This window comes from Mustela erminea, chromosome X (genome assembly GCF_009829155.1).
Source record: "Mustela erminea isolate mMusErm1 chromosome X, mMusErm1.Pri, whole genome shotgun sequence".
NCBI classification, from domain to species: Eukaryota; Metazoa; Chordata; class Mammalia; order Carnivora; family Mustelidae; genus Mustela; species Mustela erminea.
The window spans coordinates 24,547,791-24,563,457 of NC_045635.1; the positions used below are offsets into that span (position 1 = coordinate 24,547,791).

At 38.1% G+C, this 15,667-nt stretch overlaps 1 protein-coding gene and 1 pseudogene across 2 annotated transcripts in view; one reads left to right on the forward strand and one right to left on the reverse strand.

Moving 5' to 3' along the window:
- Positions 1-15,667, forward strand: part of IL1RAPL1 (interleukin 1 receptor accessory protein like 1) — a 1,474,879-nt gene that overhangs the window by 761,932 nt on the left and 697,280 nt on the right. The gene's annotated exons all lie outside the window — the stretch shown is intronic.
- On the reverse strand, positions 5,223-6,336 carry LOC116582693 (annotated as a pseudogene).

Here is a 15,667-nt window from a genome sequence, read left to right on the forward strand (position 1 = left end):
TAAAAAAGAAAGGAAGGAAGGAAGGAAGGAAGGAAGGAAGGAAGGAAGGAAGATTCCTGAATCTCATCTATTGAATCAGCATTTCTTGGGAAACAAAGACTAGGAATCTGAACGTTCAACATGCATCTAGGATTTTTTTAATCTACATTAAGTTTGAGAATTTATATTCAGGTGTTGGTGAAACTTTTAGGATAGTTCTATCCCATACCAATCGAAGGACAACAGGGTGCTTTATAAAACCGTAAGTGTATAAAGAGTTTTCTGTCAGAGTATAGCCAGCATCTGACATAGTACCTAGCACACAGTAGATTGAAAGTGAAGAATACAAGTTATATACCTCCTTCTAAAATATTAGAAGATTGACTATAAGGAGATGTCTTCTTTCTAATATATGTTAAAGATGTATTCTATAGTTAATGTTTTTCCAAAGACTATCTCTTCAGCTCAATTTAATTTACAAATGGAATCATGGGAAGTGAAGTCAAAGCGGGGTGCCTTCCAGATTCCACTGCTGTGATCTTCAAATGAATGAGCACTGCAGATTATTCAGCCTTCTGAAAAGTTCTTAATTAAGGAAACCCATACTGTGCAGAGTAACAGCCTGTGTGTTAACCTTGTTGACATGGTATAGAAATCCCATGTAGACATCTTGTACAGAAGAAAGAAAATGTTCTAGTTCCTAAATTAAAATTTCCAAGTAATTATACTTTTAATGAAAATTGCTGCTATGGATGTCTGTTCAAAGGTTTTGGTTAAAAAGTAAACATTTGAAAAATATCAATCTTTTTTGATTGCTGAATATTGTTTTCATTAATTAGGCAAATATGACAGCTCTCTCTTTACTCTAATAGTCCCACTGGAGGAAATAACATTTTTGTTTGTCTAAACAGTACTTAATGACTACTCTAAAATTGGAGATTAAGACCTTTAACTCTAGAGTGCACAGCTCTATGTCCTTGACTCTGATGTTTATCATGAATATTAATTTCTGATCTTAAAGTCAAGCCATGAGATTTTTATATATTGTTATACTTTTCCCTTGACAATTTTGGTACTTGACATAATTTCCTCATCAGCAAGAGTTATTTGTGGCTTCCCTGGTTTAATGAGGGTGTAAAATTGGCAGCTCTGGATTCCCTCTTATTTCAGTGTGAGGTCTATAGACTTGTTTGCTTTGAGAAGTAGCTAGACTTCTGATCTTAAAAGAATTATAGTTTTTGTTGGTGCCCTTATACAATAAAGGACTTGATTTTTTATTATAATTTTAATCACTACCTTTGAAATTACTTTCCTATTAGGTGAGATTTATGTCTACTGCTCCAGATCTTTCCTCTGTTGCTTATATAAAAAATATTATTTTCCTCAGGGTATCTATAATTTTCTTTAAAATTTGATTCGTTGTTAGTAACTGCCATCAAATATCAGCCTATATATGTTCAGATTGTTTATCAACATCTAACATTAAAGTTACTTAGTATACAAACTAATATTCGTATATGCATAAGCACATGTACTTTAATATATGCAATTCAATTGAAATATTGTTATCTTTGTTTATTTGTACTTTCAACAAAGATTTATCAAACACTTACTAAGGATCAGACAGATTTTTGTCTGAGGATAGAAAGGAAAATGCAGAAGACATCAGTTGGCCTGAAGATACCATAGTCAGCGAGGGAAGATAGTCTCATAAACAATTATGTATACCACTATATGGTAAACAGTGTTAAAAATCTGGTGACGAAGTGCTATTGCAACCATGAAGATTGATGATGGATACACAGAACAAGGTGCATTGAACCTGCATGGGATGGAATTTTCTTTTTTTTTTTTAAGATTTTATTTATTTGTTTGACAGAGAGAGTGATCACAAGTAGGAAGAGAGGCAGGCAGGGGAATTAGCAGGCTCCCTGCTGAGCAGAGAGTCCAATGCAGGGCTGGATCCCAGGACCCTGAGATCATGACCTGAGCCAAAAGCAGAGGCTTAACCGACTGAGCCACCCAGGTGCTCCAAGATGGAATTTTCTTGATGGAGCAATGGAAAAGACATTCTATTTTACATAGTGGAAGTGGCTCAATGGCAGCCCCAGTGATCTGGGAAAATTTGCTATGAGAAAAGAAAAACAACAAACATTGTGGCCAGAGGGAAAAGTGCAAGGTGGTACATGGAAAGGTGCAGAAGAAGTTAGAAAGGAAGCTTTTAGGTAGATGTGAGAGATTCTGTGGTTAGAATCCCAGGCTCAGAAGTTTTAGCTTTTCTTTAGAAGATGGAGGCCGTAATCCAGCATGGCCTAAATCCTATAGAAAAATTTGTTCTGGGTATTAGTCATCTAGGTAATTATTTAATAAATTATTTTTGAGAGCTCTTCTTGGCCAAGTGGTGGCTAAGAATCAGAGCCAAAGTCTCTGTTCTCAAGAATCTTATAGTATTTTGCAGGAGAAAACTAAGTAAAAAATTCATGTGTGATTTAACAAAGGTTATGAAAGAGGAAAGAACAGAGGATAATGGATATAGAGATGAGCCATGTGATTCAGAAAGATAAAAAACAGGAAAGGCTTCTTTAAGATATAAGTGTTCAGCATTGACATGGAGTGAAACTTAGCTAGATGAAAAAGAGGGTTTGGTGGAGATCATAGGTAGGGCAGTAGTGTAAGGCTGGAATCATTGTATGCTTTCTAATTTTCTATGACCATATCAAAGTATCCATGACTTGGGTTGTTCTGAAATGTAGCTATAGAAGTAGAAAAGGATCACTTCATGGACGGTACAAAACCAAAGAGGTAACACTTTATACTAAAAGATACAGGGAGCGAATGGAAGAGTTTAAGCAGGTAGATGACAAAAATCAGATTGGAGTTTCAGGGAGCTCATTTGGCAGCAGTGTTTGAGGAAGTTGACTGAGAGTTTGGAGCAACACTAAACTACAGGTTTGTCTTAGATTGTACTCCCCAAGAGGTAGACCCTCAGGTCTACCCTCAGTAGATCAATCATTAAAGAAGTGGTGAAGTGATAGGGGGATGAGAAGGAAGCCAACAAAATGTGTATTATAAAGCCAGTTACTCATGCAGGCAACTGGAAATTAGGTCCCCTGCAAAACTCTGGGAGAAAATGTAGACACTCTCTCAGCTTTTTCACACCCAAGGGGAGAGGAAACTGAGTTATTCCCCTCTAATTCCACATCTGTTGCTTATGGAGGACTTCTTCTAGAAAGAGTATCTCTCCAGCATTTCTGGTTTGCCCTTCATGCAGACTGACCTTGGTTCCAAGCCCAGACAAAAGCCCTCAGACTGAGGGTTTAAGTTGTTTGTGAGACGCAGCCTTTATATGGTAGCCATATGTGTGTGGGCATTGGCATTATCAACTACAAGGACTTACTGGATGGGAAGCATTGAGGGTCTGGACATAGGCCATGATAGTGGGAATCCTGAGAAGGCAAGGGGAGCTACTATGTCATCACTTTAATAGGATTTAACTATGAATTCAGTGTTAAGAATGAATCATGAATTATGACTTTCAAAGATTAGATAGATTTTTTAAAATTCTGAATTTGAGTATAATTGACACAGATGTTACATTAGTTTCAGGTGTACAAAATAATGATTTGACAAGTTTATACATTATGCTGTGCTCACTACAAGTGTAGCTACTATGTGTCATCATACAATATTATGACAGTATTAATGACTGCATTAACTATATTATTGCCTTTTATTTCCATGAGTTATCCATTCCATAACTGTATCTCCCACTCTCCTTCAGCCATTTTGCTCATACTCTTAACCTCCACCTTTCTAGCATCCATCAGCTTGCTCTCTGTATTTATAGGACTGATTCTGCTTTTTGTTTATTTATTCATTTGACTTGTTTTTACATTTATCAAATAAGTGAAATCATATGGCATTTGTCTTTCTCAGTCTGACTTATTTCACTTAGCATAGTACTCTCTAGGTTCATTTGTCTGTTGCATATGGCAAGTTCTCATCCTTTTTTTTTTTCATTTTTTTAAATTTTTTTTAAAGATTTTATTTATTTATTTGACAGAGAGAAATCACAAGTAGACAGAGAGGCAGGCAGAGAGAGAGAGAGGGAAGCAGGCTCCCCGCTGAGCAGAGAGCCCGATGCGGGACTCGATCCCAGGACCCTGAGATCATGACCTGAGCCGAAGGCAGCGGCTTAACCCACTGAGCCACCCAGGCGCCCTCTCATCCTTTTTTAATGGCTGAATAATATGTGTGTGTATGTGTGTGTGTGTGAGAGAGAGAGAGAAAGAGAGAAAGAGAGAGACATTTTCTTTATCCATTCAACAATTCTACACATTACTCATCGTTCATCATGATAAGTATACTTTTTAATTCCCATCATCTTCTTCATCCTTCCCCCCACCTCAAATAACCATCAGTTTGTTCTCTATAGTTAAGAGTCTGTTTCTTGGTTTGTCTCTCTTTTTTTTTTCCTTTGTCCATTTGTTTTGTTTCTTAATTTCCACATGTGAGTGAAATCCTCTGGTTTTTGTCTTTCTCAGTCTAACTTATTTCACTTAGCATAATACTCTCTATGTCTGTCCATGTAGTCACAAATGGCACAATCTCATTTTTTTATGGGTGCATAATATCTCTGTGTGTGTGTGTGTGTGTGTGTGTGTGTGTGTACCAGATCTTCTTCATCCCTTTATCTATTGATAGACACTTGGATTGCTTCCATATCTTGGCTGTTGTAAATATTGTTGCAATAAACATAGGGGTGTTTTTCATAGGTGTCTTTTCAAATTATTGTTTTCATTTCCTTTGGGTAAAATACCATAAGTGGAATTACTGGATGCTATGGTGTTTATATTTTAAATTTTCAGAGAAATCTCCATACTATTTTCCCCAGTGTCTACACCAGTTTACAGTCCCACCAACAATGTACAAGGGATCCTTTTTCTCCAAATCCTCACCAACACTTGTTATTTCTTGTCTTTTTGATTTTAGTTATTCTGACAGGTGTCAGGTGATTTCTCATTGTGCTTTTGATTTGCATTTCCCTGATGATTACCAATGTTAAGCATCTTTTCACGTGTCTGATGCCCATCTATATATCTTCTTTGGAAAAATGTCTCTTCAGGCCCTCTACCCTTTTATTTTTTGGCTGGATACAGTATTCTTTATTGATGGTATGTGATAAGGTAGGGCTCCCCAGGCCCCTCCCCTTCTTCAGGGGTCTAGGATGGAGATGGTGGAGGTTGGGAGATTCTTAGTGTTTCAGGGGATCAGTTGGGGCAGGGACTCCCCAGCAGCTGAGGGCCTCTCTCTTCCTCTTGCTCTCACTGGGGCTGGTGGTCCAGGGGGCTCTTACTCCTTAGAGGCCATGTGGACCATAAGGTCCACCACCAGGTTGCTATAGCCAAATTCATTATCATAACAGGAAATGAACTTGACAAAGTGATCATTGAGAGCAATGCCAATCCCAGCATCAAAGGTGGAAGAGTAGGTGTCACTGTTAAAGTTGCAGGAGACAACCTAGTCCTCAGTGTACCCCAGGATGCCCTTGAGGGGGTCATCTGATGCCTGCTTCACCACCTTCTTGATGTTGTTGTATTTGGCAGCTTTCTCCAGACAGCAGGTCAGATCCACAACAGACACATTGAGGGTAAGGATGTAGAAGGCCATGCCAGTGAGCTTCCTGTTCAGCTCAGGGATGACCTTGCCTAAAGCCTTGGCCACACCAGTGGAAGCAGTGATGATGTTCTGGGCAACCCCTTAGCCATCATGCTACATACAGCTTTCTGGAGGGGCCATCCACAGTCTTCTGTGTGGCAGTGATGGCATAGGAGATGCTCATGGTCCCTTCATGATGCTGAAGTTGTCATAGATGACCTTGGCCAGAGGAGCCAAGCAGTTGGTGGTGCAGGAGGCATTGCTGACAATCTTGAGGGAGTTGTCATACTTCTCATGGTTCACACCCCTCATGAACTTGGGGGCATTAACAGAAGGAGCAGAGATGATGATCCTCTTGGCCCTGCCCTTCAAGTGAGCCCCAGCCTTCTCCATGTTGGTTAAGACCCTAGTGGATTCCACAACATACTCAGCACCAGTATCACCCTATTTGATGTTGGCAGGATCTCACTCCTGGAAGGTGGAGATGGACTTTTCATTGATGACAAGCTTCCTGTTCTCAGCTTCTACTGTCCCGTGGAATTTGCCATAGGTAGAATCATACTGGAACATGTAGACCATGTAGTTGAGGTCAATGAAATGGTCATTGATGGTTATAGTATCCACTTTGCTGGAGTTAAAAGCGGCACTGGTGACCAGTTGCCCAATATGGCCAAATCTATTCACTACGACCTTCATCATTGTGTCTCAGCCGGCACTGCACGAGAAGGTGTGGCTGTCTGTCAAACGGGGAGGAGCAGAGAGCCTCTCTACCCATTTTTAATCAGATTGATTTTGTGGTGTTGAGTTGTATAAATTCTTTATATATTTTTATATTAACCTCTTGTCAGATATGTCATTTGCACATATCTTCTTCCATTCAGTTTTGTTTTGTGGGTGGTTTCCTTTGCAGGACAAAGCGTTTTTATTTTATTTTGACGTAGTCCCAATAGTTTATTTTTGCTTTTTTTTCCCCCCTTGCATTAGGAACCATATCTAGAAAAGTGATACTATGGCTTATGTCATAAAAATTACTGTTTGTTCTCTCTTCTAGGATTTTTATGGTTTACAATTTCACATTTAGATCTTTGGTCCATTTTGAGGTTTTGGGTTTTTTTTTTTCATGTATGGTGTTTTAAAGTGGTCCAATTTTTTTTTTTTTTAACGAGTAGCTGTCCATTTTCTCAGCACTAATTGTTGAAGAGACTGTCTTTTTCCCATTGTATATTCTTGCCTCCTTTATCATAGATTAATTGACCACATAAGTGTGGATTTACATCCAGGCTCTCTATTTTGTTCTATTGATCTATGTGTCTATTTTTTGGCCAGTAACATACTGTTTTGATTACTATGGCTTTGTAGTATATCATGAAATCTGAAATTGTGAGACTTCCAGCTTTGTTTTCCTTCCTCAAGATTACTTTGGCTATTAGGATCTTTGTGGTTCTACATAAACGTTATTATTATTTGTTCTGGTTTTGTGAGAAAATGTTGTTATTTTGGGAGGAACTGTAGCAATGGAATTGCTTGAATCTGTGGATTGTTTCGAGTAGTATGTGCATGTTAACAATACTAATTCTTCCAATCCATGAGCATGGAATATCTTTCTATTTGTCTGTGTCATCCTCAGTTTTTTTCACAAGTGTTTTATAGTTTCCAGAGTACCAGTCTTTTACTCCTTTGGTTAAATGTATTTATTCCTAAGTATTTTATTGTTTTGGCTCCAATAGTAAATGGGATAGTTTTATTAATTTTTCTTTTTGCTATCTTATTTGTGCATATAAATGCTACTGATTCTTGGCTATTAGTTTTGTGCTCTGCAACTTTACTGAATTCATTTACTACTTGTAGTAGATTTTTGGATGGAATCTTTAGGATTTTCTATGTATAGTATCATATCATCTGCATATTGTGACAGTTGAACTTCTTCATTCCCAGTACTGGATGCCTGTTACCCATTTTTCTTTTTCTTTTTCTTTTTTTTTTCCTATTTTGTTGTTGTTGTTGCTACAGCTAGGACTTCTAATGCTGTGTTGAATCGAAGCGGTAAAAGTGGACTTCCTTGTGTTGTTCCTGATTTTAGGGGAAAAGATTTCAGGTTTTTACCATAGATATGGTGTTAACTTGGGTTTTTCATATATGGCCTTCATTATATTGAGATATGTTCCGTATAAACTCAGTTTGTTGAGAATTTTCATCATGAATGGATGTTGAATTTTGTAAGATGCTTTTATGCTTCTAATAAGATGATTACATGATTTTGTTACTAGTATTTTGTCTGTTCAGATTTTTTATTTCTTCCTGATTCAGTTTTGGAAGATTGTATTTTTCTAGGAATTTATTTGTTTCTTCTAAGTTGCTCAATTTGTTGTCATATAATTTTTTGTAGTATTCTCTTATAATCCATTGCATTTCTGTAGTGTCGCTTGTTACTTCTAACTCATTTCTGATGTTATTTATTTGGGTCCTTTCTCTTTTTTTTCTTGATATGTCTGGCTAAGGGTTTATCTATTTTATCTTTTCAAAGGACAAGCTCTTGGTTTCACTGATTTTTTCTGTCATTTTTTAGTTTCTGTATCACTTATTTCTGCTCTGATCTTTATTATTCTTTCCTTCTACTCAGTTTGAACTTTGTTTTTTCCTCTTTTCTTTTTAAGGTTAGCTTGTTGTATTGTGCTTTTTCTTGTTTCTTAAGACAGACCTGTATCAGTATATTTTTCAGTCTTAGGACTGGTTTTGCTGTATTCCAAAGATTTTGAACCATTGTATTTTCATTTTCATTCATCTCCATGTGTTTTTTAATTTCTTGCTTGATGGCTTCATTGACTCCTTGGTTTCTTTAGTATCATGTTGTTTAGACTCCATGTGTTTGTGGTTTTTACAGGTTTTTTTTTCCTTGTAATTTATTTCTAGTCTCATTATGTTTATAGTCAGAAAAAGATGTATGGTATGATTTCAACATTTTTAAAATTTATTGAGGCTTGTTTTGTGGCCCAACATATAATGTATTCTGGAGAATCTTTCTTGTGCACTGGAAAAGAATGTGTACTGTGTGTTCTTTTTTTTATTTTCAATCTCATTATAGAAGGTCTCATTGAGTTCTTTTACTCTTCTTCCCAGCCCAGTGAGCATCTTTATAATGATATACATGTTTATATATGAGTGTGTGTGTGTGTATATATATATATATATATATATATATATATATAGAGAGAGAGAGAGAGAGAGAGAGAGAGAGAGAGGGAGCGCCTTAGCAGGGAGGGGAAGAGGGAGGAGAAAGAGAATCTCAGGCCCTACACTCAACACAGAGCTCAACATGGGGCTCAATCTCATGACCCTGAGATCATGAATTGACCCAAAATCAAAAGTCGGACACTTAACTGACTGAGCCACCCAGGCACCCTACCATCATTACTTTAAATTCTTTATTGGGCATATTTCTTATATTTGTTTAACATAGTTCTTTCTCTGAGGCTTTGTCTTGTTCTTTCTTTTTGAATATATTCCTCTTTCTCCCCATTTTGCTTGACTTTCTGTGTTTGTTTCTATGGATCAGGTAAAACAGCTACTTCTCCTAAACTTGAAGGATTGTTCTTATGTATGGTTATCCCCTATGTAGACTGTGTGTGCTCAGTGACTTTTGCTGGTTCAAACCGTCACTGCTATGGATTGGGGTTCCTGGGGATTTCCACAGAGCAGGCACCCTGTCAAGACAGCTGAAGTGGATCAGACCAGGGTGTCTTGGGGGTCTATGTCCTGAGGGCACAGCTGCAGGTGAAATGGGTGCAAGCTAGGATTATCCTAGGGCTCTCTATACTGAGGGTGAACTGACAGGATGGGTGTAGCTGACTTGGGTGCAAACCAGGATATCCCAAGGTGCTCAGTGCAGGTAATGCCCTGGCCGTGTGACTGGAACCAAGGGTGGTTCAGGTGGCAGTGCTCTAGGGACTATAAACAGGGGATGCCCTGGTTGGTTGGCTAAAACTGATGCAAACATGGGTCAGGGGTTTCTGGGACACTCTTTGCAGAGAAGCTGTATCTGAAGTGGATGTCTGCCAGGTTGATTTTGAGTGTTCTGCAGTATGAGTGTCCTAGCAAGCCATTGAAGCTGGAGTGAAATAAGTCTGCAGTGTTCCATGGTCCTTTGCACCTGTGTTTCTTGGTGCAAAGACTGAGGCTGTAGTGAGCATTAGCCAGAAGTGTCCCAGTACGCACCATCCTATATCCACTTTGGTGGGTCAGCTGGGGCTGTGTGGGCTAGGGACACAGAGCTCTCAGGTGGCGGGTCAGTTAGGACACCTGGACTGTGCATTGATCTATGCTTTCAAAGAGAATAGGAGCACAGACCTTCCTTATCAGTCCCTGCTCCCTGAGGCACCTACCCCCACCATTTGGCAAAGTTCTAGGGTTGGCTCTTTTATATGGTAGCTGCTTTTAAACTGCAGTTTTTTCCTCTGTGCTCGGGGATAGACAAATCTGTTCCTGGTCCCTCCGTACTCCCTTTCCACTGTAGTTCACAGCATGAGGGTTGGAGGTTCCATTTGTTACCCTGTATCCATCTCTCTTGCTGTTCTCTTTTTTCATTTTCTCTACCATTTGTTGTGCAGAAGTTATTCAGTTAGCCCTCAGTTCTTCTTCAGGAGGAATGGTTATAAATAGGTGTCATTTGGTGTGTTTCATAGAAGGAACAAGTTCTGGATCTTCCTACATTGCCATCTTGGACCAAACCTCAAGAGTAGATAGATATTGGACACCTGGGTTGTTCAGTGGATTAAGCCTCTACCTTTGGCTTAGGTCATGATCCTGGGGTCCTGGGATTGAGTCCCGCATCAGGCTCCCAGCAGGGAACCTGCTTCTCCCTTTTTGCCTGTCCTTACCCTCTGCTCATATGCACACACAAGCTCTCTTTCTCTCCTTCTCCCTCTCTGTATCTCAAGTAAATAAATAAAACCTTAACAAAATCTTTTTAGGGGCACCTGGTGGCTCAGTCCTTAAACATCTGCCTTTGGCTTAGGTCGTGATCTCAGGGTCCTGGGATCGAGCCCCACATAGGGCTCCCTGCTCAGAGTGGAACCTGCTTCTCCCTCTCCTGTTCCATCTGCTTGTATTCCCTCTCTTTATGTCTCTGTCTCTGTCAAATAAATAAATAAAACCTTAGAAAAAATAAAATTAAAATTAAGAAAATAAAAAATCTTTTTTTTTAATTTTTTATTTTTTATAAACATATGTTTTAATCCCCAGGGGTACAGGTCTGTGAATCACCAGGTTTACACACTTCACAGCACTCACCAAAGCACATACCCTCCCCAATGTCCATATTCCCACCCCCTTCTCCCAAACCCCCTCCCCCAGCAACCCTCAGTTTGTTTTGTGAGATTAAGAGTCACTTATGATTTGTCTCCCTCCCAATCCCATCTTGTTTTATTTCTATATACATTTTATTTCTTTACCCCCCAAAAGTCTGTGAAAACATTTCAATTGACTAAATCTCTTAATAACTACATACATATTATGAGAAAAATATACTTAAAAGAGTTTAAAATGTAATTTTATTTCTGCATCAGTAAACCCTTTCTTTGTATATACTATTGAAACCTTTCTTCCTCCTTCACAGGTACATGGTTATGGGACCCTTGACTGTGAGAAAATCCTCAGGTTATTGGAACTTGGTGTCAAGTTATATTCCCACTCCCCCCAGTGTACGTGTTAATTACCTTATATTAAATAACATTTTTTCTTGATTTTTTCCCCCATGAATGCTTTGTCTATCATCTGGGAATCCAGTTAACATTAGATCTGTTCTACCTTCTCTTTGCTTACGTAGGAACTCTTTTTTCTGATCCTTATATTCCCTTCACAAATAAAGATATTGTGATCCCTACATGAATATACACAGGGCTAACTCTGCCCCTTTATCAGTCAAGAAGGTATTTATTTTCCAGCTTTCTCTTTCCTTTCTGGCTTTTGATATTCAGCTTATATAAAAATTAATTTAGATGAACTTGTTAGAAAATATCTTTTAATCACTTCATTTGTTCTCAAAGTGTTCAAGTTGTCTTTTCTAAAGTATATACTTAAAGTTACTTTGAAAAAAGAGATAATAGAAGTCAGGAATTTCCTTCTAAAGAATTTAGGTGGTGTTCAGAGCAATGGGTAGAATAGAAGTGAAATTAAATCAGCAATATGTTGATAATTGTTGAACCTAGATGATGGTGTATGAAAGTGATGTAGTGTTCTCTGTTTTTCATATTTTCATATTTTAAAAAAATAAGGTCACAAAAAATATGAATGGTTCTGTAATTGTTATTTTTATACTATTTATCTCTTTTTTGTAACAGTAAGCTAGAATTTATAACACATCACTGAAAAAAAAAAAAAACAAACAGTGGGTTAAAAGAGTAAGCATTTTGATGAAATCCCAAAAGTTTATTTTCGTTTTTGTTTCCTTTGCCTTTGGAGACATATCTTGAAAGAAGTTGCTGTGGCTGATATCGAAGAGATTACTGCCTATGTTCTCCTCTAGGATTCTGATGGATTCCTGTCTCACGTTGAGGTCTTTTATCCATTTTGAGTTTATCTTTGAGTTTATCTTTGTATACGGTGTAAGAGAATGGTCGAGTTTCATTCTTCTACATATAGCTGCCCAGTTTTCCCATCACCAGGGAGATTCAAATTAAAACCACATTGAGATATCACCTTACACCAGTTAGAATGGCCAAAATTAACAAGACGGGAAACAACATGTGTTGGAGGGGATGTGGAGAGTTGGTGCAGCCTCTTTGGAGAACAGTGTGGAGATTCCTCAAGAAATTACAAATAGAACTTCCCTATGACCCTGCAATTGCACTCCTGGGTATTTACCCCAAAGATACAGATGTCGTGAAAAGAAGGGCCATCTGTACCCCAATGTTTATAGCAGCAATGGCCACGGTCGCCAAACTATGGCAAGAACCAAGATGTCCTTCAACAGACGAATGGATAAGGAAGATGTGGTACATATACACTATGGAGTATTATGCCTCCATCAGAAAGGATGAATACCCAACTTTTGTAGCAACATGGACGGGACTGGAAGAGATTATGCTGAGTGCAATAAGTCAAGCAGAGAGAGTCAGTTATCATATGGTTTCACTTATTTGTGGAGCATAACAAATAGCATGAAGGACAAGGGGTGTTAGAAAGGAGAAGGGAGTTGGGGTAAATTGGAAGGGGAGGAGAATCATGAGCGACTATGGACTCTGAAAAACAATCTGAGGGGTTTGAAGTGGCGGGGGGTGGGAGGTTGGGGTACCAGGTGGTGGGTATTATTGAGGGCACGGATTGCATGGAGCACTGGGTGTGATGAAAAAATAATGAATACTGTTATGCTGAAAATAAATAAATTATTTTTTTTAAAAAAGAAAGATATCTGATGTTTTCCACCAAAAAATAAAAAAAACCCAAAATAAAAAACAGTAAGCATTTGATATTGATCATGAGTCTCTGGATTGCCTGCACTCTGTCATATGTCTGCTATCAACTGTAGGTCAATAGGAAGTTCTCTTCATTTTGCCTGGAATTTCCCACATGTTTGGGAGTTATCTGTTTATAGGGAAGTCTAATAAGGCCTCACTTGATAAAATCAGGCTCTCCTATCACACACTGTTGGCCAGAGCAAGTCACAAAGTCAGCCCAGATTCAATAGGTAGTAGACTGCTTCTTGTTAGGGGGAGCCAAAAGTGACGTGGTATTACATACATGGATATAAGGGAGTGGATATCAATTGGAGTGATAAATGCAGACAATGTCATAATGTAAGCATTTATTGCTTTTAAGTCACCTGCTACTTATATCCTGATAGTTTACAAATGTTTATGTCTCCCCTCAACTCTCCCCTCCAGCTTTACTGTAACTATAGGTCACCTACACTTGGATTTCCCATGAACTCTGCCCATTGACTGGCCAGTGTTTACTACTTCTTCCTTAAAACCTTCCTCTCTCTCACTCTCTGTCTGTAATTAATGTCACTTCCATCTAGGAATCCATTCATCTATTCATCTCTCCATCCATTATTTAGTTCAGTAAGTATTTATTTCATACCTATTATGTGCCTAACATGGCCTAATCACCAAACAATCTTATACTAACAAAACCAGACATAGCCACTGCCCTCATAGGCCTTATGTAGCAAAGGTCAAGGAACACAATCAAAGCCACAAAAATACATGTAAAAGTACAATTATAACTGCCAGTAAAGAGAAAAGATGCATAGTGTTACGTGAGATTATAATCATTCTGAGTCTGATAATTTGATGAAATCTCAGTCTTGGAGTAGGGAGATACAGCATAACCCCCAACCAACCCACAACAAACACAGTTTGAGTGACAAATAAATCTTTGTTATGAAAAACCACTAAGATTTGGGAGTAATTTGTAACATAGCCTATCCTGATGAATATATGTGGTATTATGATGGGTCATCCTCATATATCCTGAAGGCACCAAAACTGATAGTAGACCTTGGTGGAAAAGGAAGTCTTTAAAACAGATGCTAAAAGCTTCTTTGAATGAGGCTGGAAAATGAGAGCAGAGAGGGCAAAAAATTACAGAAGCAACTGACATACATTTCATAACAACAGGATTTTGGAAAAGAGGGTGGATGAGTTATTATTTAGGAACCACAATAGAAAATAAAAACAGCAATACCAGCTTCTGTCTGCTAAGTGAAGACTGTGAGTAAATAAATGGGCAGCACTATGAGATGGCTGCAGGAGAAATGAGAATCACAGAGAAGAGCCAGGTTTTATCTGATTAATGCCAGGAAGAGAAGGAGATGCTGAGGATTTAGGGCACTTATATGACCATGGAGATACTTATACCAGGGGTTACAATGAAAGAGTTTGAGACATAGGGTATGTATGGATATTGTATATGAGTGGTTGAGTGAGTGAATAAATGAATGGAGATGGTAGTGCAGTAAATGTATGTGTGTTTTGGTGGAAAGGATGCTCACAATTTTGGCATCAGTTTATGAATCTAGGGCTGACAGACATATGATGACTTCCGTCTCACTGTCTCTTGGAGGCGGATAACTCATTTGGATGAGGTGATGACAGACCCAAAGGCCATAGGATCCATATGTTTTTTATGCCAGGTTGGTGGTGAACCAGAATTTTAGATCTCAGTGTCCTTTACTACTCCTTATTCTCATCTCTCATTAATTCCCACATTTAATGACTTCTAATCCAGCTATTAGACATTTGTACTGGTAGTTGTAAAATATAAGTCTGAACTTTTCCCTCCCTGTTTAAAAATCCTTCAGCAATGTCTTAACTTTTCAAAATAACATCTGAACTGTTCAAGCACGATGGCTTTTTACCATTTCTCCATTAGCTACTACTTCAGGGTCCCCTCAAGCCATACTCAACTTCCATATCAGTCATTCGGAGCTACCCAAAGGTTCTTAAAGCTTCATTATTTCGTTTACCTACCCTCTTCATTTGGTTAACTCTTCTCTGGCATGTAGTTTGGCATACGACCCTTACATGTGTTTTTCTAATGTTCTTTTGAGATAATTCCATTAACTATCTGAAGGTTTCAGAAACACCTTATCAAATACTCCTCAAGCAGTTTATTTCCTTTTTATTTTCCTTTCCTTTTTTTTCCCTGAAATTTGGGAAGGCATGCTTTTATTTTCTTTGGGAGCTTTCTGCATTTCTTTTACTATCACCACTAGAATAATCATAATACATACAAACAGGTAATGATTTAAATGAATTTTTATGAAATAAAAAGATGAATTAAACAAAATAGAAAAAAATCTATAGGAAGTGTGATTTTAAACTAAGATAGAACTATACACAGTGTAAAAAACTTGTGTAAGAGTGTAAAATTTAAGTCATCATGCAGACTTGATGTAACTGGACACACAATTACAGAAGTTTATTCTGATAAGTGGAAAGCTTTGTTATCACTTATACATTTTTTCCCTTGAAAGCAACCTTCATAAATTCTCTCTGCAGGGACTTATCTCATTTCAATAAATGTAAGGTGC